General features: G+C 37.4%; 1 protein-coding gene across 1 annotated transcript in view; it reads right to left on the minus strand.

Moving 5' to 3' along the window:
• Positions 1–25,857, minus strand: part of Lsamp (limbic system associated membrane protein) — a 1,351,571-nt gene that overhangs the window by 829,204 nt on the left and 496,510 nt on the right. The gene's annotated exons all lie outside the window — the stretch shown is intronic.

Below are 25,857 nucleotides of genomic sequence, written 5' to 3' on the forward strand. Positions count from 1 at the left end.
TATCTCTTTAAAAAAATTTAATGGTGTTTTGTTGTTTTTCAGGTGGAGAGAAGATGTGAGGAAGTATCTTCTAATCAGGGAAGCAATATGAGAAAAAGTTCAAATGTTCAAGCAGCAATACGTTTTGGTGTGACCATCAATATAAGTATCTACAATTGGGGATTTAGCTCAGTGGTTCAGCCACCTGCCTTGTAAGCGCAAGGTCCTGAGTTTGATCCCTGGTGTGTGTGTGTGTGTGTGTGTGTGTGTGTGTGTGTGTGTGTGTGTGTATGCAGATAGCAATAAACCATATGCCTACATCTAGAATTAGGCTGAACATTTCATCTTGTGAATGATGCAGAAAATTAATAGCTATGTTTTAAGAAGCTGACTAGGAAGAAAGTCTGAGCTGGAGAGTGAATCCAAAAGCTAAAAGGATTTTTCAGAGTTCCAGGCCACAAGTAATACAAACCAATCAGTGGTGTAAGAGATGGACGGATATGAAGAAATATGAAGAAGTTAGAGTCAGCTGGTGACTGGTGATGGCTCTGCTATACGGGGAAGAGGAAGAAAAAAAAGAATTGGGATGATTCTGAGCCTGAGGCTTGGATGGCCTGTGTGCTGCTGTCTAAAGGAGGATCAAGAGAAGGTGACCCAGCGTAGCAAGCATAGACAATGCTTTAATCCATATGTAGAAAGCTTTGCTTTGCATAATTGAGACTCAAACTATTTTACAAAATACCACACATGTTATGTAGAGAGGAGGGACTATATTTTCTATATATTTAGCATTTCCCTAGACTACAATAATGCTGGGCATATGATAAATTCTGGTTTAGCTGAAAAGAATATTGTGTTCAGCAAGAAAGATGTGTATTTTGATTCTAATTCAGATGTGGTGCTTGTGGTTTAAAATTACCCTGAAGGTCAATCAGCATAGCTCTAGGCAAAGGCATATCTCTTAGAAATGGATTAAAGAGGAACTGATGTGAGAATTTTTCTTCCAGCATTATGTACTATCTTCAATAACAGGGAAAAGAAACAAGTCTTATGTTCTGTTTCTTTGTTTTTAGACCTAACAGTTAAACAGGGTGGAGTTTCAATATCTTTATTGATAATCTAAGAAACAACAAATATTTCTGAGTATCTACTGTGTTCTATGCAGAGATGGAGATTTTTAAAAATTCTATTAAAAACCAATTCCTGGCTGGGGGGTATAGCTCAGTGACAGAGTACTGGCTTAGCATGTCTGAGGTCCTGAGTTTGGTCACCAGCATCACACACACACACACACACACACACACACACACACACACACACACGCACACACACACTTCTAAAGAGTTGGGCTAGGGATTTAGCTCAGTGGCACCTGAGCCTGCCCCGCAAGCTTAAGGTCCTAAATTCAATCCCCAGTACTAAGAAAAAAGAAAAAAAAATTCTACAGGGTTGATCAAAATCTCTGTTGTTGAATCACTGGAAAAAAGTTAAAAAATAATAAATGAGGGATGCCACAGCTAATTTAGTCACAGTGGTAGACATGATAGAATGATAAAAAAATTAATAACCTACTAGGTCGAGTCTAGCCAAAAGATTTTTACTTTGATTTGAATAAAATACTAGTTCGCCAGTTAATTAATATACATTATTTTGGTTCTGAGGTCAAGCATAAAGGAAAAAGCATGCAGAATTTTTCCCATTCCCATATGGAATGGAGGTAAGACCTTCACCAAGGAGAACCTTGAATACAGCCACAGAAATGTGGCCACCACTGCAGCCCACTTGAGGATATAAGGAGGTTTGAGTCCTAATTATTCGGTGCCATGTGTAAAGGTATAATATACCATTATATGGTACAAATTAGTATCATAACCTTCTAAGGGAACAGCTGGTGAGTATTTTCTGAATGCTTTCATGATGTTCTCTTGGCATAAGCAATAACAAAAGGGAAGATTGTAGGGGTTCATTATTAACCCATGGTAACTGGCAAAGAAAATGGTGGTTTTCCTGGTGAAGAATATATCAGCAAATATTATTTCCAAGGTTTAATCTTGTGGCTGAGGTCAGTAATTGCTTCACTTCCTGGAGCATGAAAAACTCAGAGGAAATGATTTCTTGTTTTGACAACACAGAACAAATTTTAACATTTGGAAAAACTCGAGACCTATTAATTCTGGCATGTGTTACTCTTAAACCTGACAAAATGAAGAAACATTGATCTCATTTCTGCCTTGCAAAAATAAAATTATATATTAACTGCAGAGCATCCAGCAGCATGCACAGCCAGCACCCATAGAGATAGCCAGCCCGACATCAGAAGTGTGTTTTGCTAGCTAAATACAGATCTCTTCTGCAGCATTATACAATTTATCATAAACAGGAAGGCTTGATTCAGCAGCCAAAAAGTCAGATCAGAATCCTCAGTAAGGATGTGCTGAAATAAAAGGGCAGGTACAAGGGGCCAGATAAAAGAAAGACAGAAAGAAAGAGGAGGCACCGATTGCCTTTGGCAGTGCCTGTGAGTCTCCTGGGATCTTACTAAATGTAGATAATGACTCAGTGGATCTGAGGTGGAGATGGAGACTCTGCATTTCTAACAAGCTCCAAGGGGATGCTGTTTATCTCAGAAAATAAGGGTACCGAAGAATACTAAGAGTGCCCAAGAGCAGCACTTTTCTGTGCTTAAGAAAACTCTAACCACCAAAATGATCTCTACATGGCATTTGTGTTCCAGTTTTCCTTCATGTGCTATTTTGTGAGATATAGATTTGTTTCTCTCTAATGTCATTTAATTTGCTGTGATTTCAACCCTGTATTATCTCTGTTTTGTTGCATGTCGATCTGGTTCTGGACAAAGAGTAAACTGTGCCCTGTAATCATCCCTTCTTTTAACTTCCCAGCCAGACTGTGGAACAGGTATACCATCTTTTCACCACCTTTTGTTTTAAAGGACACATTTCATAATAACCTAGAGCAGGATTTGCTGCTTAGCCTCAAAAAAGAAGGGATAGTGACAGAATTCTGAAGAATTCAAGCTACTGAAAGAGGAAGAGAAGGAGGAGGAGGAGGAAAAACAAAACAAATCTCCTCTTAGTCTCTAAGGAAGAGTGCACTATGATTATTAAAAACAATTTTTAACTTTTGAAAAACACCCTTCATGCTTCAGTTCTCCCATGTGAAAGATTGGATAAGACCAGAAGGTTTGGTGTGGGTGGGGGATTCAAGTCTGTATGTGCTGGTGTCTAAATATTTCTTCAGCTGAGGAAGAAACACATCCTGTAAATCTTATGCAGAAAGGCCAGACTCTCTTGCCAATCAGAAAGGCAGGAGAAAAAAAAAAGGAGTAGGGTTGGGAGGAGAAGGTGCACTTCAAAACCTGTTTCCTCCTTTAAGAGGTTCTCTTTGTACTGGAAGAAAAACATCCAAGCTAGATTCTCTTTAGAACTTCTCTGCCAGAAAAAAACACAGATCTTAAAAATAAAAAGTAAAGGAATTAAAAATATATTATGCTTGTACATTTCTGTGGTGTAGTAGTTACCACGTTCACTTAAAAATGTATTATGCTACACTAAAGACTAGAGTAGTATCATTCAACAGCATTCAGCATTTCTAGTTTTGTAAAGGGATGCTCTTGATTTTTATTTTATTTTTTTCTTAGTACATGTTTGATGTACATACTGCTTGCATTCGTTTTATGGCATTGGTACATAAACATACAACACCTTAAATCCTTTTTTAAAAAGTCCTAATTTCTGTTGCATAACACATTCCTATGGCTGACACTGCTGGTCCATGTTTGTGAACTTGAGAGCGTGATGTACATTCCAAAGGGGTCCATCATCATCATGTCAGTCATGGTGACAAGGGCACCGTGTGCGGAAGTGGCCTGGCCACTGTGTTAGTTACTTTTCTCTCATCGCTGAGACAAAATACCCGGCACCAAAAGTAAAATGGGAAAGCTTTACGTGGCTTACAGTTCATAGAGGTTTCAGTCCATAATCACCTGGCTCCAAGACAGGGAGGATGACAGACAGTCACCGCAGAGGAGAAACAACATGGCGCGCACAAGGTAGCAAAGGCAAAAAGGGAACCCTTCGGTGCATCTTTCTGCCTCTTTTATCGCATTCAGACTACTAGGATCGAGGTGGTCCCAAACCTATCACTCCTGTGTGGTGGCTTAGTGATCACAGGCCCTAATCTCAGCATCACACATTCCGAATTCAACTACCTCTGGAAAAGAAAGTCCTACCTCATCTGCATGCGGCTTTGTGGGGGACATCTAAACACGAGCCATAGCAGCCACTGTCTGCCTCCTTATTCACACGTGTGGAATGGGTTCCTAGAGGTAAAACATATCTCTCACGCAGGAACTAAGGTGACAGAGCCTATGGACAATAAGTGCAGTGTTATCACTCTCATCATTACAATTGCTACCTCTCCAACTCTCTAGACAAAGAGGGGAGTATAAAACTAGTTGAAAATGATATTTTAAAACTCAGCTGATTAAAAACATTTGTTAAGTTTGTGTGATTTAACACTTAGGAGATCAGAGAGAAAAAACATGAATGTTAGATAGAATCCTCAGCTCCATGTGGCCAACAGTGACGTTAGCTTGAATAAACTCATCCTTGTGGAGTGATTTACAGTGTAATTTTAGTGTAGCCCTAGACAGTATATAATTAAATATTAAATTACACAGTCAGTAATAAGGGCTACAGTAAATCACAGAAAAGAAAGATCAATATAGATCTAAATGGAAAGAAGGTGCATTTATGAACAAAGGCCATATTTTCAGGAATTAGAATACTAAGTAGTCCCGTGTTGCACGGAACCAGGGCTTGGTTTTTTCACCTGCGAGATGGGAATGAGGAGTGGCAGTAATATGTACTTCTGTGCTTGTTTAAAGACTCAAATAAAATGTGAAAGTGAAAAAACTCTAATCCTGTAAAAGCAATACATAATTTCCGTTGCATTATTAGTGACAATCATCCACATTTTCATGAAAGAGATTTATGCTGTTTTTAAAAGAAGTATTAAGTAAAGAAGAGGGAGGATAGTTATTCAGGGGAAAAAACAAAACTGTGAGAAAAAGCAGAGGAAAAAAATGAGCATTCAGTATCAGAAACAGAAATATCCAGGAAAGAGAGCTCCAAAACCATAGTTACTTGATCATATTTTTAAAGAAAAATAAACACAGTAATAGGTTTCACTGAAATGGAATGATGCAAGGACTCTGCACTAACGCAGCTGCAGTCTCTGTACTTGCTCACCTCTTCGCTGTTTTCCTACCACACATCAGGCATTCTCATCCACGGCACCTGTTACTCAGTCTTCCACAGGCTCACAGAAATCAAAACAAAATAAAACAAGGTGGAAGAAAAGAAAATGGAGAGAAGAAATGCTCGACTCTTAGTCCTTTGATAGGGAAGAAAACAGAGTAGCGACACCAGGGAAAAAAAGAGTAGGAAATGTATTAAATCCTCACCTTGCCTCAGGTAGTGTGTTTCTGCACATTACTGAGCTTTCTTTTCTGCCGCAGAATAAACTTTACCCCATGGCCACAAGAAAGGTGGGCTGGATAATAAGGATACTATTAGGGAATGGCAATTCTCTAGATATAAAAAGCACAAAGTCAGGCCAGGGATTTAGCTCAGTGGTTCCGGCACCTGCCTCGCAAGCACAAGGACTTGAGTTCGATCCCCGGTACCAAAAAATAAAAGTCAAGGGAAGGCGTGAGAAAATAATGCAGAACAAAGAAATAAAATAAAAAGCAGCAAGATTCATAGAAATAAAATTCTTAACAGGACAGAAGAAAATAGTTCATTGGTAAAACTAATACCTTAGGTTAAGCTCTAAAACATTGTTCCAGGTTACAAATACTTGAAGGGGATCTTTCCAGGGATCTGAATAGCTTATATAACATGCAAGGCTGAATTGTGAAGTAATAATAAGATCCACAATTTGTTAAATTTGTACTATTTGCTAGACATTAAACTTGCAATGCTTATTGTTGTTATCTATAGGATATGGAATTATAAGAAGGATGAAATCCTCGAAATTATCTGTCCAGCCTCTCTACCAAAACTTATGTCTACAGTTGGAAAGCGCTGGAAAATTGATTTCTACCAGTAAGACCTAAGAATGGAAAGTATAATACCACATTGTTCAGAAATATTTATCCTAGATCACTAAGCAGTTAGTTGAGGGGATATAAGAGTAGTGATGAAGGAGAGAGAAACACAGAGAAAGGAGACGCCAAGAAAGAGGCAGCAGCACAATAGTAGAATTCTGAGACGGCGACATTGTTTTGTGTTTTCTCTTCTCTATTCATGGCCTTGCCCTGTGCAGGTGTCAATGACAAGACACATATGGAAGGAATTTAAAATTAATAGCAACTATAAGCTCTGCAGACTGGGTAGAACCCTACTTTTCTGATGTCAGAATAAATATTTGCAGTATTATGAAAGAGCAGGATCGTCAGATGTGTTACAGGAACTAATTTAAACACACATGCACATCTTGAGGACCTGGCTTTGTTGAGTTACAAAGGAATTTCAATTTGTCTAGTTGGGCCTCATCTAATTTTACAGGTGAGGAGACCAAGGTCTTGAGAGAACAAGTGAATTGTTCAGTCCATGTCACTCAGCTGGTTAGTGGCAGGCCTAAAAGGTACGTGAGAACACTGCCAAATATCCCCATGACTCCTTATTTTAGGCAAGCATCACCACATCCAATAGCACTACATAATAGCAAAGAAACTGCACTTTGAGTTGAAATGAAATAGAGTTTAGCTCAGGCAGTACTTTTGGAGCCATATGACAATGGCTAATGGGATACGTTGAATCTTATAATGCCATGGCAGAACACTGATAAGACACAAATAATCTTAAGACTGCCCTTACTTCATGTGATTTTTTTCAATTATTGTTTTTTACATTATTGGATTATATGTTATAAGAATTGAATAAAATAGGGCCGGGGATTTAGCTCAGCGGTTCGGTGGCCTGCCTTGCAAGCGCAAGGACCTGAGTTCAATCCCCGGTACCAGAAAAAAAAAAAAGAATTGAATAAAATAACATATGTAAGCAGCATAGCAGAATGTTGGTTCTTATCCTTTTCTGCAATTACCAAGAGATAATTCTCTTTGGGAAAAGAAAATAAGCAATTCCCTTGTCAGTCTTCCAGAATGCCTTTACTTTTTCTTCACAGCAGCCAAACGTTGTTTAAACTTTAGCTTGTCTTACAAAGATGATGATTAAAAAAGGATGTAAGAACTCTGTCTTAATTAATCACCAACTCCTAATACATAGGCAATTAGAGGAGCAGTGATCTTAACTCTGCTTATGACTTTTAGATGAAGAAACAAGGAGAAGAAAAATGTTTGCGGCATTGCTCCGAGGTCCGTATACAATGCTGATGTACAAGTTTGGTTCTACAGTTCACAAAGAATAGACAAAGTGTATGGTTGAAAGTGTTGTGCACCTACTCTTATATTTGTATATAACCTATTGTATTTTGACTGGGCACATAGGAAAATAGTATGTTAGGTTTTAGCTAATCGTTAAAGCAGTTAAGAAGTCCTATTCCTGAAATGTATATGTTTCTCAGAGTCTACACTGAGATTGAGAACAAAAATTCTCCTGATACTAAGGGTTAGTTTTAGAAAAAAATAGGCTAAGAAATCAAAAATGAAAATTACTGATCATGCTCTTTGTGTCAGAAACCACTGAAGATGTTAATTTAAACCTTAGCAGTTTGTTTTCTAGCTCTCCATTAGCACTAAGAACAAAGGATAGCACATAGTAGGGCTTTCACAAGTAGGTACTTGCTCAATGAACAGTTTCCAAGCTGGGTAGCACTATCTTCATTGTACTAAGAAGGAAACTTAGGTTCAGAAAGATTAAACTTCGTGGCCATGGTGTTAAAACTAAAGCCAGATAGAGCCAGACAGATCTATCTACCTTTACTACCAGGGCTGTTTTCTCTTCTGTGCTGCCTTGGTAAAAAAAAAAAAAAAAAAAAAAAAAAAAAAAAATGCAGTGAAAAAGAACACAGTTCATCAAGTTGTGTGGCTGAGAGGCACCAAGATGAAGCATTCTATAGCAATGAAAGCTATGTCAATTTGATTCTCCCTTGTTTGTGATGGGATTATCCTCCTCGCTCACTGCTCAACTGATTGAAGAATAATAAATGTATATCTTTCATCTGAGAACATAAAAGACCAAGGCCAATATCATGTCCTGAGATAATTTCTAATCATTAAGGGAAGCATCATTTCCAGGCTGAAAATCCTAGATTCCAGTTCTGGAAAATAGCAGTGTAACTATTAGCCAATCATTTAGTGTTTCTGCTCCCGAGTTTCTTCACATGTAAACAGTGTTGTAGAAGTAAAATGTCAGTAAGTTCATGCCATCTCTTATACGCTAAGGGTCATCTTCCTTCAACAATATTCAGGTAGCTGACATCTTAAGACTTGAGAAAAATATGAATTTTACCCTGTTTTTCTCTCTACTCTCCAAAATCTCGCTCCAGTTTTATAATTTATAAATTATCTATTGTGATCTGTTGAGGTGTAAGGTTCAATTAAGGGAATAAAGAATTGGAAAAAGAATAGAATGTAATTTGTCCTGATCCTAGCAAATAAATATCTTTCTTGATCTTCTTGCTTATTTTCATAATTATTATTTTCTTTTTTTAATTAATTAATTTTATTGATACATATAAGGTATACAATGTAGTGACTTCATCATTGGAAATTTGCACCTTTAGATAATCCTTCTTGGTTTTTATTTTTCCCCCATTCCCCTACCCTCCCTTCAACCTCTCCACCCCTCCCTATCTACACATAGTTATCATTTTCTTTTTTCGTTTGTTTTGGTTTTGTTTTGTTTTTTGGTACTGGGAAACTCAGGACCTTGTGCTTGCAAGACAGGCGTATTGCCACTGAGCTAAAACCCCAGCCCTATAATTATTATTTTCAATGTGTATACTTTCAGAGATTTATTCCTTGTTTATTATTTCTTTTTTATCTCAAAATTCATTTTTTGGATGAGAATATAACAAATTTTAACTGTTTTCTACTGATGAACAGGTTTAACAAAGAATTTGAACATTTGATTGATTTTCTGAGCTCAATGTATGAGTTTTGACAGTCTACATGGGGAGGCAGACACCATCAATAAACATAGTGAGTCAGGAATATGGAGAGCAATGTAATGATGGATGATAACAGCCTGAACTCCATGCTGAAAGAATGGGAGAGATGGTAGAGACTGAAGAAATGTTGCAGACCTTGCCTAAAGGGGAGAGACTCAACTCAGGAGACAAATTTTGCTATATGTAGATCTTACAATGTTTGAAAGAAAAGATAGACATCTGAATCTTATATTTACCAGTTTTTAAGTGTTAAGCTTATTTTCTAAAAATAAAAACTGTGTGGGCCAAATAAAATATATCTGTGGGTTGAATTTGGCTAAGAGATTATTAGTTTGAGAGCTCTTTCAGAAAGATCTGTCTCTGAGAATTAGTGTTTCCTTAAGAAAGCAGAATGTATATCTGTGTGCATATGTTTCTCAGTATGTGATGCAGTAATTAACTACTAGATGGTAACACAACAACAACAAAACACCAGAAGTATATTAATGAATTAACTGTGACCTCATGTGAATTGAAAAATGGTGTTTTTCTTTCCTTCTAGATTGTTCCTCAGACAAAAAAGTACTAAAAAGTTCATGCTGACCTGTCCTCTGGAAAGAGTTCAGATGACTCTAAAGTGAAGACTGGAGGAAGTCTCTGTTGGGATAGGAACATGGAGAGAATATAATGTCCAGATGTGAGGGGTGAGGTATTCCCCAGTGTTGAAAGAAGAAAGACCTCCTCTAAAGGTGGAGAGATCAAGGAACAGGAGAGTAATGCTATGAATTAGGTGGTACTCCCAGATTTTGAGCAATTCTCTTCAAGAGTAAAATATTTTCTACACGTTTCTAATTTTAAAATTGTTCTCCAAGTGGTATGACATAGATAGTCATAAAATTCTTTGAATTCTGGCCTCACAATAGAAAACCATAAATAAATAAATAAACAAACAAACCTATGTCACAGTCTTCTCTTCTGTGGAGGCTGTGTGGGTGTTGGGGTACTCTTAGCTTTATCAAAGAGGATTTGCCACCCATAACCTCTCTGGCGCCTGCAACAAATGTGCAGGGCACAGCAGCAAAGCAATTGATGACTGAGGACAGAACACCTGGAAAACAGATTAGCGGACAAAGAAAAGCAAGTAGGACAAACACCTCCATCTCCCAAGTATTTTAAGGGCAACTGACCAGAAAAATGATGGTAGCCATACGCTTGGGTTGCAACAATACAATGGGATAGCAGAGTTCCAGCTGGGGTAAGAGTAACTTTCTGTTTCTTATTTCACTGAGAAATTCTGAATATGAAATTTAATATGAAAGAAAATTCTAAAAATTAGTTTTCATGAAATGAAAGCTATTTTGTTATTCTCTATTCAGAAACTTATTAGCAAAACTGACATGCATGCAGAGTTGAATATTTTCTAACCTAACATTTTATGAATAAACCCAGGAGTAAAAGAAAATGTAAGAAGACATAGTTACCTATCTTTGCTACGGAATGACAAACAATGGGACAACCCACTTTTGGGTCTCCCTTCTGTCTCTCTTAGAAGCTTTTTTTCCCTCAATATTTTTTTCCTACTCTTAACCTCCATTGTTCCTAGAATTCATTCCTCAATTTTAGAGAACACAAACTCATGTTTTGGATATCTAGCAGGTTTGAGAGTTACATCTCTTCCCCCTATATCACCTTGGAGGTCTTCCACCAAGATTACTGGTTGGAGGTAAGAGTTTTCTTTCAGAGATTCTAACTTCGGTCCTTTTTCTTCATAGATTGTAATTTGTTTTATAGGCTCTCATTTGTTTCATGGATTCTAGTCATTGTTTCATAAATTCTGGCCTTTGTTTCTGCTTTCTGTTTCAAAAACGTCTTAATTTTAAATTGTGTGTTTTAAATGTTTGCAAATTTCTTATTTTTCTTATGTGTTGTCTTTTGTTAAAATTACATTTTATTCTGGTTTTGCATGTGTTGCATTTGGACTTTGTTGCTTCAAAATGCTATGAAATGGGTGTTTTATGAAATAATCTCAGATAAAGACAGTTCAGGCTTTTATCCGTCCCTTATAGAATCATAAACAAATGGTGGTTACTCTACCAGCTAGTAATTGCCTTTAGGGCAGCTGCCACTCTCAAAGCAGAGGACAGGTTTCTCCAGTTGCCCTCTTATGAATCTCCACTCCCATGGATGCCAATGGTGGGTGGAAGATTGACCAGTTAGGCAATTGGGTTCCTTTCAGAGACAGATCTGTGATTGCATGGAACTAGCCAAAACTGAGGTGACAATGAGGGGTCATGGCCAGGGTTACTCTCTGGCAGATTTCCAAAGGTCCTTCAGAAGAAACTAGCTCCCAACAGCCCACCCAGATAATCAACAGAAAATCTGCACATCTTGTTCTATCTGGACTCCTCTGTGAGGTTACAGGAGAATTCTGTCAGTAATTATCAGGCATCCTCCGTCTCAGAGTGATCTGAAACAATGCTGTCAGAGCCCTTTCCTAAGCCTCCATTAAGAGTTGAGGTACAGGTTTGGATGGCTTTCTCTACTACTAGTAAGACAGACCTCTAGACAAATATAAGAAATAAGTCTTCCATATATTAAAAACTACCAAACCTTCTCACCCCCCCCATCAGGCATGGTCTACATCATTTATGCATGTAGGGATCCAATAGGTTACGGACTTTGGAATGTTCACTGTGGTCTTATAAGGTGCTATATGGTGATTTTTTTTTTTGGATGTTTAACCAACTTGAGCTTTATTTGGACTTTTTCCCTCTGCTAATGAGTTAGAAACTCCCCTTAAAGTTTTCTCTAATTTGTTGGAAGTTCATTTGAGAATCCCTCATAGTCAGACCACTCCTCCTTCCATAAAGTCAGACTAAGACATCTTGCAACAACTGTCTTATCTTACACTAGGGAAAATTGCAATCAGTAATTTGCATTCATTTTTGCATGCTAACTAGAATATGGGACTATTTTGGTCAGCCTTTCTTTTCCTTCATGTGTGCACACAAGAAGTTGATAAAGGTGCCTTTACTAATGTGCATTATGGCAGCTAGGAAGACCTATGAGTTTCAAATACTTAGTGAATTTCAAGTGGCTCTTAAAGGAGTAGCCTTGTCTTGCTGCTAATAAAAGTTGCCTAAAAGACTGGACAAACAACAGAAATTTCTCTGCTCTTTCTCTACCCAAGAGCCCAGGGAAGAACCTCTGACAGTATCTCTGGAGGTGATCTTTTTTTCAGGAAAAGTGCCCTATTTTCCTCTCTCTCTTTCAAGAAACTAGAAAGCAGTGGTTTGAATTTCTTGGTTTGCTAGCAATATTTCTCTAAACATAGCTGAAGTCAATTGTACCTTGTGCTTTGAGAGTACCTATTGAAGTAAGGATATGAGTTTCCTGAGGAAGATAAGATCACATGGTATAGTCCAGTCCAGTTTTATTTTCTGTGTCTCTCCCCAGATGTTAGCTACCTACCCTGTAGTGGAATAAATGTTGGGGGACACCCTAGGGGGTACAGTAATCAAACAGGGACTTTTGTGACACTACATTTGTTTCTCGTTTCAGATTAGGAACTCCGTATCTGAACCTCACACACCTTTTGAATGTATTAAGGAGCAATTTAGTATTTCTCAACACCCACACATGGTGTGTCTATCTCCTAAAGCCAAGCACACAGAGGAAAGTACTATGATGCTCTCTCTCTGTAAAAGAGAGAAAATAGTCAAAATCATCTTATGTTGAGATTTTCTTTACATTAAGAAGTAATTCTTGCTTGTGTTCCATGTACATGTAATGAGAGACACATCACCCTTAAGACATTTAGTATCTCTAAGCCTGAGGCTACTCCTCACCCTTTAGAACCTAAGAACAAAGTTTCCAAGACAACTTTAAACCTTGACCATCAGGTGCTGAGGATGGTGTATCTAGGCCAGCCATAATTAAAACCTTCATGAGGCTATGTCCATCATTAACTAAGTTGTTCAGGCTCCTCAAAGACAATATCCCTTGCAAGAAGTAAATGGCAAATATGGAACTGTCTGTGTTCATCTGTCTTTTTCTCAGTGATCTAAAACAGATTAAATGAGAATAAAGTTTGGGTGACCCTGATACATACATTGAGTTCTTTTTTTTTTTTTTTTCAGCTTTAATTGAGTGTATTGGTACGTTTTAGGGATATAGTACAGTTACATTCATTTTTGGGATCTTGTACCTCTACATGACAGGTCTTGGTTCTCATTTTTTCCCCTTGTCCCCGCCCTCCCTTCACCCCCTCCTCCCCTCTCCATCACTGAGTTCTTTAGAGAACTTACTCAGACCTATGGACTAGATTAGAAAGATGTAATATTGCTCTTAAATCAAATATTGGTTTTTGATGAGAAACAAGTAGCACTACATTTAGAGACAAATATTATCTTCATTTTGAAAACTCAAAAGACAGCCAGCCAAGGGAATAACTGGCTTCTATTGGAAGATAAGCAGTTCCTATACAAGAACCCTACTGGCTTGCCAATCAGATAGAAGATTTAAACAGAAGACATTTTCAGGCATGTATTCTTAAATGTCTAAGAAATACGAGAACTAAGCCCTTCAGTTATTTTAAATTGTCAATTATTTATCAAAAAGAGACAAGGACATCCCTAGATCTTGATTTGATAAAAGGAAATATTACAGTTTTTTCCAAGTCAGTCTTGTAATATGTAGATGATACAGTGTTATATTTCCCCTCAGAAGAGCTTTATCACCAAGACAACAGTGTTCTGCTAAATTTTCTTTTCTTTCTTTCTTTCTTTTATTTATTTATTTGTGTGTGTGTGGTACTAGGAATTGAACTCAGGACCTTGCACTTGTGATCGCTGAACTAAATCCCCAGCCCTGAATTTTCTAACACACAGAGGTTATAATGTTTCTAGATCTAAGGCACAACTTTCAGCCTTGAGGTAAAATACTTGGGACTTATTATATCTAAGGGAACACAAAGATTGGGGGAAGAAAGAATTAAATCAATTTTTTCCTCTCCACAGCCCAAGACCCTAAAACCACTAAGGAGATTTCTAGAATTACAGGCTTTTGTCACCTTTAAATAGCAGCATATAGTGAGATTGTATGACCCATATATCAGCCTATAGAAAAACCCAAAAGACAACCATATTTAACATGGGAACCTGGTTCTCAGACTTCATTCCAGAAGATCAAACAAGCACTTCTAAGTGCCTGACTACAGGACACCATTTCAGTTTGTGTTTTAATAAAAGGTAAGATATGGCTTTGGGAATGTTTCTACAAAATCAGAGTGCTGCTCAACAGCTTGTAGGGTATTTAAGTCATAAATTAGATATTATATATTCAAAATAATTTATTTAAAAAGAAAATCCCTAAACAATAGAGTTAGAACACTTTCATTCCTTTCAAGAAGCAAAAAGCAGCCATTCAGGTTCTTTGATTATTGATTTAATTTCCTGCTTTGCAATAAAATAGAATCAACCATAGCTTTTGTCTCTAGAGATGTGTTTTGCTAAGGATTGCAAACACACCATGAAAAAGCTCCTAATCTTAAGTCTTTCTACACTTGAGATGGTTGTGATTTAATTCTTGTGTCATACTTAAAGGCACTCTTCTTGTCCCTTCTCCACTTCCCCGTCCCTCAAAAATAACACAATTCTCAACAGAATTTAGTTCAAGGCATTTCCCTCCTCTGTGGCTGCTGGATTTCAAGACAGAGCTTCCAATATGGGGAGTTTCCTTTTCCTAGAACCTTTCCAGAGTGAAACTGACCTTCATTTATTTCTGGGCCATATAGAAAACTAGTTTAGGCTTAATCCTGAAACTCTCAAATCCTGTGTAGTTGAGTATTCTAGTCAGATAAACTGCCAGCTTAGGGACCATCTTAAAGCTGTTTTTGTTTTCACAGGTATAGAGAAGATTTTTATTCCTTTTAATTCTTATTACAAGAGATCTCTGTTAATTGATCTACAAAGTTTTGACTAGTTTTTTATAATTATAAACCTAAAAATTATAAAAGTTATTATAGTTCAGCTTGGCCAAATACATCTGAGTGCGCTCTGGTTTTTAAAGTGTTGTCGTGTGTGTGTGTGTGTGTGTGTGTGTGTGTCCAATTTGTTACAATACATAAAGCTATTTTGTTTGCACTTTTTTTCTTTCGGCATTTTGGATTTTTAAAGATGTTTGCCTGTAACTCAGGTCACCTTATAGATCAATGTTCCTAAAGACATGCTTCCCCCAGATTCCCAGATGATCCACATAATATCAACTGGTTTTATAAATACAGTACATATTGCTTACATATAATATCTTGGGAATCTTTCATTGGTCAAAATGTGCCAACTGTTATGATCTGGCTCTCGTAGGTCTTCTAAAAATTTGTTGAGATAATTAAATAAAGACTCTTCGGCTTAGGAAAACTACTAGACAGGATTCCCTTTGGTAAATAAAGGAGTAGCTGCCTAGAAAAGATTTATTCCAGGCTTTATTCACAAAGGGGACTCCAATAACTTCCATTGCCTTGTAGAAAATACATTGCTAATTCTATTATTGTGATATGTATACATTGGTCATGTTCAAACAGCTGTCTTCTATGGAAAAACAATAAGGTTTTATTTAAAATGCTCTTGGTACAAAACAAAATTAAAGGACAAAGGGTTTCACGTAACTGATACTTAGTGATATTTCATGGTGTATATTTACATGCCTTCTGGGTGTACAAATTTTCTAGGATATTGTTTATGATAATTATCTTTTTGACTCAGGTATCTGTCTTTTTCTTGCACTCCAGCTACTTGTACTGAGATACATGTGAAGCCAGCATGAGATAACCAGTCAAATAATAGTTTTCTTAAAAACTTATGTGATGTATGTTATATGTGTCACCATGCTTAGGGATGCTCTGTCACCAGTCAAAACAATTTCATACACTAAAAGTAGAGGTTAGACATTATGAACTCCTAAGGTGCATTTATAGGCCAATATATATGTTCTCCTTAGATGGTATCCCCCTAAAGGATAACAAATAAGAGTTTTCTTTGTGTCATTTAATGTCTTGTGTTCAGATGGTGGTGTTTGACTTAAAGAATATTTCATACTACGATGAACATGTAAATGCTACAAAGAAATTATCATCATGATTATTATTATAAAATGCTATGCGTGGCTCCTGATCTTAAGCTTCTGTATAATATGTAACTCTTTTCTGTTAACATTCTACAAACATTCAACTACTAAAACAACTATGGTTGAGGGCTGGGATTTAGCTCAGTGTTCTGCAGCCTGCCTCACAGGCACAAGGACCCCAGTTCGATACCCAGTACCAAAACAAAAAACAAAGAACAAACAAACAAACGAACAAACAAAACTCTAACAAAACAACTATGGTTGATAAGAAATAATAGCCTGTATAATGGTGCTTTATATTTCAAAGTGCTTAATGTCCAGGCAAAATTATAATAGCTAAGCTACTAATGTCACTGGTCTTCTCTTCGATGGGGTTCAACAACTAAAGTGTGGAGACCAAAACTAGAAAGGTAATGGGCTAGGAGGACAGCCAATATTTTGGTTCTGGTCCCCCAATGTCTACATGATCCAGGACACAAAGGAACCATTCCTACAGGATTCTACATCTTTGGGAAGTCACTCAACCTCCTGAGCAGGAACATTGCTGTGCACCAGAGGGTAAATATATTGTGTGCCAGAGGAAGGTCACAAAGAGGGAAACGTCTTCCATGCTTTCACTGAAAGTAACATGGTCAAGCAAGGCTGTGACCCATCCTGCAGGCTGACACTGACATAGGATATGAGAGGCTCAATGTGTGATTTCAAAATAATGCCCAAAGAGTCTTAATTGACCTTGATAGATAGCAAGAGGTTCATGTTGATTGACACAGGTCTCACTTTGACTTGGTTTTAAACACCCAGCAGAAAAGAATAACCAAAAGATGTATAAAATAATGCCATAGTAACAAAACTAGATATAAAAAGGGGCTCCAGTCACTTACCTCTTCTAGCAGTTTCAGCTTTACCAGTAGCTGACCATGGTTATAGATTATTAGAAAAAAAAAAAACTATGGTAAAATCTATAAGAGCTCAGCTAGAGTTTTATATTTCTTAGTGAAATTTGTTCTTCAAATTGTCTCTCATCTTTTTTTTTCTTTTTAGTGAGTTTATTGGTACAATCTAGGTATACAATACAGTTACATTCATTACTGGGATCCTATACCTTCACATGACAGGACTTGGTTCTCATTTTGTCCCCTTGTCCCTGCTCTCCCTTCACCCCCTCCTCCCTTCTTGTCTCTTATGGCTAAAACTAGAGTGACTTATGACAAAGTATGAGACTTATAGATAACCTCTATCAATGAAAGAATCTAAGACTATCAGGTTCAATCACTATTTTAATTTCTAAGTGTGACTTTCTCCCCAACCTGCCCTTTCATTCTAGTGTGCTTATGCTTAGGTTATGTATACTTTAATTTCTTAAAAGTTTTGTTTATTCTTGCCTAGAGGCTGTCAAACTCCAAGTGGTCATTTAAATGGAACCAATGACAGATGTGCTAGACTTCTTTTACTGGGATCTGTCAGAATGACCTTGTGAAAAATCATAACTGCTAAATTATATGACTTCAATGTTGGATTCTGAAGTCCTCTGGACCTTCTCGTTATCCGCTCTGTGGGTTATATTCGTAGAAATCTTGCTGACCTTATAATTTGGCCCACGCATTCTTAACTGTTTCATTGGCTTTGTCTTCTTCAGATTTAAAAGCTATGCAGCTGCCAAAATGACAATGTCTGGCACCTATTGAAGGCCTTTAGATAGACCCTCTATAGAGTAGCACTAACTGCTGATCACAACCATGATCCTCTTCAGCTGGAAGTAGCCAGAGCTGTCTTTGCCCTTTGCCCCCACACAGCAGTTAGGGTTTCTTCTTCAGAGCCGGGAATATTGCAGACAGGTAAGTTAATTGGATGTCTTGTGGGCAGTTGGACTGGACCACCCTCAAGGAGCCAACACAGCAAGGAGCCAACAAGGAGGACAATAAAGACACATTCACTGTGGTCAGAATTATAAAAGGAGAGAAACTACTATACCCTTGGGCTTCCCCTGGGGATAAAAAGTAGTGATTGGTATTCTAAATAAGTATCAATCACCTGGGGGAATTAAGGTCTTAGCCCAGCTTTTCCAGGAAATATCCCTGACCCCCACCCTTACTGAAAATTCTTGTGTGCTTGCTGAGTGACTTGCTTCCCAATTTGACCCCCACTAAATCAGTATTACCTGGATGACTGTACTTGTAATCTTATTGGTTGGTCATGATTTTGCCCCACCTCATGCCCACCTTGTAATTTTCCATTGGGTCTTATAGTTTAGCCCCACTTTATACTCACCTCACCACATGGCTTTGCTGTATAAAACATCTTAGAGAAGTGGGGTGAATGGACAACCTTCTTGTCCCCTTTCTGTCTCCCTTAGACAGAAGATTTCTTTCCCTCAATAAATTTTTGTACTCTTAAAAAAAAAAGAAAAAAAAAGTAGCATGCTATAGTGCTTTTCTCTGTAGCACTTCCCTCGTTATTATCTCATAATTTTATTCCCTTGGACATTACCAGCTATCCTGTGACTTAGAAGAGCATGAATAATTACTCCATTTATAGGCTGAAGGGTGTTTCCCGAGGTCACATGGCTGGATGACCTGAACCTCAGACTTCATTGTTATGAATCCACTTATGGAGTTTTGTTCATTTTGCCTGTAAAGTTAGACCTAACTTTCCTATCTTCAAAATGTGAATAAAAGATGTCAAAGGAATACATGGTTTCATAATTAAGCATAGGACTCTGACTATAGTCCTCTATGTAAGATTTGCTATCCGTGTAAGTATGGGTAGTATACAGACCAATACAAACTCAGAAATGTCTTTGAGGTTCTAAGAAACGAGAGCATATGTACTCATTTTCTCTGGCAGTTCTAATGCTAGAAAACACACAAGCATTGTAGTAACTCTGTTCCTCCTCCTTACAACACAAAATAACAGATGGGGTATCTCAACTAAAAATGTCAACACTTTATTGACTGAGCTTCAGCTATATTCCATAATAACAATATGTCGATTATGATTTTTTTCTTTCAGAGACTGTAGGGATATGATTATTATTCAAGAAAACCCAAATTGTTTCGTTTCCTCTCCTATCTCAAATGTTATTCTATTTTAAAATTACTTGTAGTTTTCTCATTCTACAATGCAGTCCTATATAAGAAATATTTTTCTTCTGACTCATAATTCAATGCTCAGGCTATTAGACTGTACCACCTGCTAGAGGGTAACATGCATCTCATTAAAGATAGCTGCCATTATTAATGATCAAACAGTTCAATGAGTATAGCAAAACTTTAAACATAAGCGTAAAGGAAAATGTAAAGATAAATTAGGACTGCAATGAAACTCAGCTTCAATAAAACATCTGGCTGAAATATTTATATTCTGGGGGCTGAGGATTTAGCCCAATGGTTCTGCCGCCTGCTTTGCAAGTGCAAGGTCCAGAGTTCGATATCCGGTACAAAAAAAATTTCATATTCCGTTTTAGTCTAATACTCTAGAAAATACTGGATTCTGAGTATTAACTAAGGGCAGCCTACACAACAAATATTTATATTTTAAGCTCTTATTCATCCTGCAAGGGAACCTAAGCCTAAACCTTGAAACATAACAAAAAACCTTTAATGGAAATTTGACCTTAATCTAGATTTATAGAATTTATGCCTTTTGTAGGGCCTCCTTTATGAACTGTGCATTATGTGCGTTAGAAGGATAAGGGATGTGTTAAATATATTAAATTACTTGATCCAAATTTCCCTTCTGCTTTCACATTGTGCAAAATAACTAAAAGCATTCTTCAAAATAATTTTGTCCATAGTTTACCATTGTTTCCCTAAATGTGAGAAAGGGTCTAATTTATGACTTTATGCTACTATGTTTTCTTATCTTATTAAATAATGTCATTTTCTGCCTTTCTCACCCAAACAGCATCTGCTTGCTAATCACAAAGCTAGAAATGCATCTTTTAATTAAATGCTTATTTTATTTCCCTAGGGACCATGAATTATAGAATTCCTTTCTCAGGATTGACTGCTTCCTTTCCCTTTATCTCCGGCTCCCCTATACATCCTAAATGTCCTCTGAAGGCACAACCGTCACATCTGGCTGAGAAGTGATGAACATGGCTCCTTAATCAACTGCATACTCCATCCTTGGCACCTCCAAACCAAAAAGATATCAGCAAATTGGACGGGATTCAGAGAACAGCAAGCAAAAATGATTAAAGAGATGGAGGCAGTGACTCGCGAAGAAAGATGAAAAGGACTAAATCTGTATAGCTTGGCACAGCACCAACTGAGGTGGTGTAGGATAACTGTCTACCAAAGTTTGAAGACTATAAACACTGGGAGAGGAGAGGGTGCTCCTTAATATGGCCTGGGGACCAAGCAGAGCCTGAGGATGGAATTGAAGAAAGGGTAGAGAAAGAAGATACTTGCGCATTTGTCATAGATTCTAATGCAGAGTGGAATGAAAACTTTAAAGAGGAGCTGCCTCTGACGCTCTCAGGTTACAGTCAGGGCTGACCTGCCTTAATGAAGCGGCGAGCGAAATCTAACATCTGTTCACCTACAATTCTTGAGCTGTTTTTTTCTTTTTCAATTTACCAAGTGCATGTGTGTAGTTTCCATATTTTTTCCATTTTCCACATGCTTTCTTTGATCAAATTATCAAAATGGCTTTATCCCATTAAAGTTAATTTTAAATGAGAAAAAAAGAAATTTAAGCAAAACAATTGAGGTAAACAGGAAAAAAAATTATCTCTAACCCTGTTTATAATCGCCAAATGGTAATTCTTACAATTATCTATACTATAACTAATTTCAATGCAATTTAGATTGTGCTCAACCTATCAATAAATAATTTAAGGTTACATTTTTAAAAAAAAAAAATAGCCTCCCTTCCTTCTACCTTTTCTCTTGCTGTCCTTTTCCTGGAGTTGAACTGAGAAGAGCTGCTTGCAGGGAAGAATTCTATAGGTAACTTAGAGTGAAGACAATTCTTTCTTTAGTTCTCTGCTTAACATCTTCACTTGGTGATGGGTTCCATCAGTGAATGAGAGTTGTTGACCTTACCAACATTTGGTGTAGTCAGTGGTTCTTCATTTAGATAGTAGATGTCTGGTGGTGTCTCACTATTTTAATGTGAATTTTCCTGGTGATATGCTGTGTGATGCACTTTTTCAAAAGTGCATCGGTGAAGCTCCTTTGGTGAGGTCTAATTAAAGTTTTAAGCTATTTTTTTTTTTTAGTAATGTTGTTTCTTACTCCTGAGTGTTAAGTGTCCTTTGTATACTTTGGATACAGTCCTTTACCAGATATGTCTTTTGCAATTATTTTCTCCCTGTCTGTGGATTGTTTTTTCATTCTGATTATCCAGGTACTTTTCAGGGAAAAAAATTCATAGTTTATTGTAATTCTTCATGTTATATGGTATTAACAGAATGCATTTAGTTAATAAAATAGCCCATATATAACTTCAGCTTTATTAACACTGAGCCTTTATAACCTTTTCTTTCATTTAGATAATATTTAATTTTCATTAATGGAGTCCACGTCCTTATAATAATCTGATTGTGAAAAGGGATCTCATGAAGGAATTACCAAAGGGATCAATTTGCCATGACTAAAATGGCAAAGGGCTTCACTGTATTCACTAATGATTTTACAAAGTCTAATTAATAGAGAGTGGCTGTATCCATTTCCATTCAAAGCGCTGATTTCTAAAATATAACCTTAAATTAGTATTTTAATATCGAAAGCATTTTTTTTTAAATGGAAAAATGAAAGTGGCTCTATCCCATCTGACCTCTAACAGGTATTATTTTTACAAGAAATATTTTTAATTTCTGTGCCACGATGTGCTCTTTTGTCTTTCTTTGTGAAGGCCAAAATGCAAAGCAGGAAGAAGAAATCATTGGTGGCTGTTACCAGAGGCAGAGGAGGGACTTTGCGACTCTGTGAGTCACCAAGGTAACATGAGGCTTATTTCTCTGTGAAGCTAAACTTCAAAAAACCAAGCTAAGAGATACAAAGGGAAAAGTGTGACTGCTCTGACAGCAAAAACAAGCAAATATCTCCAGAGGGGATTAATCCTTGTGCTTCAAAGTAACAAAAACAAAGAAAGCTGAGCTAGCTTCACAGGAAACAACACCTGTCCATCAGACAAGGATGAGCTAATCAAAGAGAAAACAGTGCATATGTGCATAGCTGAGCCGCCTGAATGGCTAATACTAAGTAATGCATGTGTGTTCTAAATAATTCACTTTCTCAGGCCAATGGCCTCTTGCAGATACTCAGAGTTAGAAAGGACCTTGCTGATTGTCTGCACACAGGCCCCACCCTGAGTGTCAGGGACTCCTCCCCATCTACCCCATCTCCCCACCTGTTTCCCGGGTTCATTTCCAGTGGGGTGTTCCTGTGGCACAAAACGGCTTTAATTGTTGGAAAAGCCTCCTTAAATTGGACGACAAATTTAGGTATAATTTATGAAGGAAGTTTTGACCTTTGGAGAACAAGTCGAATTTCTCTTCTATATTATAAACCTTCAAATACAAGCATGGTGTTCGTATGTATTCCTATGGAATGTCCTTTTTATCTCAGTTTAGTCATCAGATTTGGTCATGTTCAGATGTTTTTACTAATGCAATTACCATCTAGTTCTCAAAGGTTCTTTTAAAAATACATTGGCTATTGCCAGACACAAGACTCAAGATGTAATCTAATCAATAGAGTATTTTGGATTTTTACTTCCCACAACCTGGAAGCTATATTGCTGTTAACCCAGTGTAAGATCACTCTGCTTTTGCCATAAAGTATACCCAAAAATCAATGTTTTTACATACATGGCAATTAAGTTACATTTCTCCCCACCTGTCTTCTGCAAGAGATGCTTTAATCTGTGTGGGAATGCATTTATTCCCATTGATTTTTTACCTTGTTAACTTTAGCTCACTGTTTAAGCTGAAAGTCTTGAATTTTTATTTTGATATTCAGAATAACAGATATCCCTCACAAAATCGATTTTTAAAAATTTGATAAGCAGACCCTGTACTCTGTTATCCAAGTCACTGCTAAATATACAAGTAGATCAGAGCCCAAAGCAAATACAAATGCTGCTTAAAAGAGACTTTCAGTGTATTTTAGTGAAATACATGGATTTACTTAAATGATCAGTTTTCTTCATTCTCACTCCTCCATTTGTTGGCCATAAGTGAGTGGTGCATCTGGGAGAACATGCGACCTAAAGGAACCCTACTGGCTGCTCACCCCTCCTCTCAGTTTCCTTCTTCCTACAGCTAAAATCATACTCCGGACTCAAGATACACTCCTGGAAGATAAGACTCCGGTCTATGGGGGACTTGCTATAAACTCAGTGTCTAAAGGATGACACTCTTCTGCTTCCTCGGCTCTGGAGGAGTGTCTTGGACAGTCAAAGTCAGACTAGAGCTCACTGACTTGCACAATGGGAGTATAAACAACAAATTGAGGCCAGCTATTGCAGAGGAAAATACTCTCCATAGAGATGCTCATAGGTTTGTTCCTGAGCTAAAGAAAAATCAAATCAAAGCAGATTTAGAGAGCAAAGAACTTCAAGAACAAATATGGCATCACAGTAAGTCAGCAGTGCCGTCTTTTAACTGCCTACACTTGTTAGACTTTGTTGAAGGAGAAATGCTCAGCATGGTAATTAATCAGCACACTCTCCAAACATCCCTTGCCTTTATTTTCAGTTGCTTGTTACTTCACTTTATACTGAGTTACCCTCCCTCACAACTCAACCCACAACTTTCTCATTGCCTGACCTAAGGCATGGATAGCAATTTTCAGTGTAATCAGCCAGAGGATGTAATCAGTGCAATTAACAGATAGATTGGGGATACTACATGAAGCTCAAATTAAAAATCCCACCAAAATTACTGTACTGTGTCTGTAAATACACTGAACAAATATTTCATGGGACAAGTTTCTAGTTGTAGAACAATTTTAATATAAAACTTCTGAAGGAGTTCAGCTCTTACAAACTTCAATTCACCAACTCAGTATTTAGTTTATCAAGCAAGTAGACTATGCCTACTCTTATGGTGAAACACAAGTAACATAGGATGTGGCTTTTTTTTCTCAAGGAAGACTATTGTATTGAAGATATAGATCTTAAAGTCATAAAAAGGTCCACAAAACAGTAAAAGATAGTGTTGGGTTAAAACTGAAGACAAAAAGAATGTGAGGTTGGAAAGAAGATGAGCTGAGATGTTATATTTGTCTCCACCATTCATTTGTCGTGAATTCTGTGTGTCATCATTGCCATCTCCTGTGAAACCTGTAACTTGTTTCTCTCATTCATACTCCATACCTCCCTCTGCATCTTGCCTCACCTGTGTGGGAGCAGCTACACAGTGCTGGGGAAGGGCAGGAGAGATGTGCAGAACACAGACAACCAGTTTCACTGGTTTCACTTTTGTCCATGACAAACACATCTGGAACTATCATTTCTTCATTTCCTTTAGTAAATTTGTTTTATCCACTCTTGGTATATTATCCCACACCTTACGACTTCAATCTCCCATTTCTACTCACTTCTACTCTGTAAACTGATACCTGCTTTGTATTTTATTCATACAGTGAGTGATTTGAGGGAATACTTTTATATTCTCACTAACAATTTGCAAAAACATTTGCATTTCTTGACATCCTAATCTCGCTCCTTTACATCTCTTAGAAAAGGAGAACTCCCTTTACCCGAGTAGTGAGGTTTCTCTTCAAAACATTTCTCAAGGACATTTGCTCCTTCAATTTTCCTCTCTCTCCTGCATGATAAATCTTCCCTTCATTCACAAGCAGATAAAAAGTATTCAAAAGCATTAATATTCAAACAAACCCTATAGTTCCCATCTTCAAGGAAAAAAAAAAGGAAAAGAAAGAAGGGAGGGATGGAGGACAGAAGCCAATCAAACAAAATTCTCCTTACCTACAATCTATCTTGTTTCTCTCATTATTTTTCTGTTCTCCTTCATAACTTTCTTTCCTCACCTTCTAGTCACTGTTTTGTCCACTTCAGTCTGTTTCTCAACTGTATTACAGTCTAGCAAAAAATAGTGATTTCCATGTTGCCTCCTCTTTTTCTATTTTAGACAGCATTCCTCACAGAAGACTAATTTCTCTTTCTTCAAACACCATCTTCTTTCAACTCCCAGGGTACTCCAGACCTCCTGGTATCTCCCCATCTCATTAAGTACAGTACTTCTTGTCAGACTCCTTTGCTGGCTTCTCTTCCACCAGACCTATAAATAGTATTTCAATATTCCATCTAAGTCCACCATTTCCGTTACTTTTCACTTTGCTGAAACAAACAAAACAACATCTGACACTGCAACTTAAAGTAGGAGAGCTTAATTTGGCTGACAGTACCAGTCCATGATTGATTGGCTGGATCCAAGGCAGAAACATCATGGCCAAAGGGTGTGATGGAACAAAGCTGCTTAGTTCATGGCAGCAGGGAAGCAGAGCTCAGGACAAAAGCACAAGCATGGAAGGGGTCAGGGCCCAGAATCTGCCCTCAAGGTCATGCCTCCATGACACACTCAATCACATCCAAAGATGTGCCTTACTATTCCCATAGTGGCTCCCAAGGCAATCAAATGAACAATTA

The sequence above is a fragment of the Fukomys damarensis genome, unplaced genomic scaffold, assembly GCF_012274545.1.
Source record: "Fukomys damarensis isolate Sample0158 unplaced genomic scaffold, DMR_v1.0_HiC HiC_scaffold_24, whole genome shotgun sequence".
In the NCBI taxonomy this organism is placed as follows: Eukaryota; Metazoa; Chordata; class Mammalia; order Rodentia; family Bathyergidae; genus Fukomys; species Fukomys damarensis.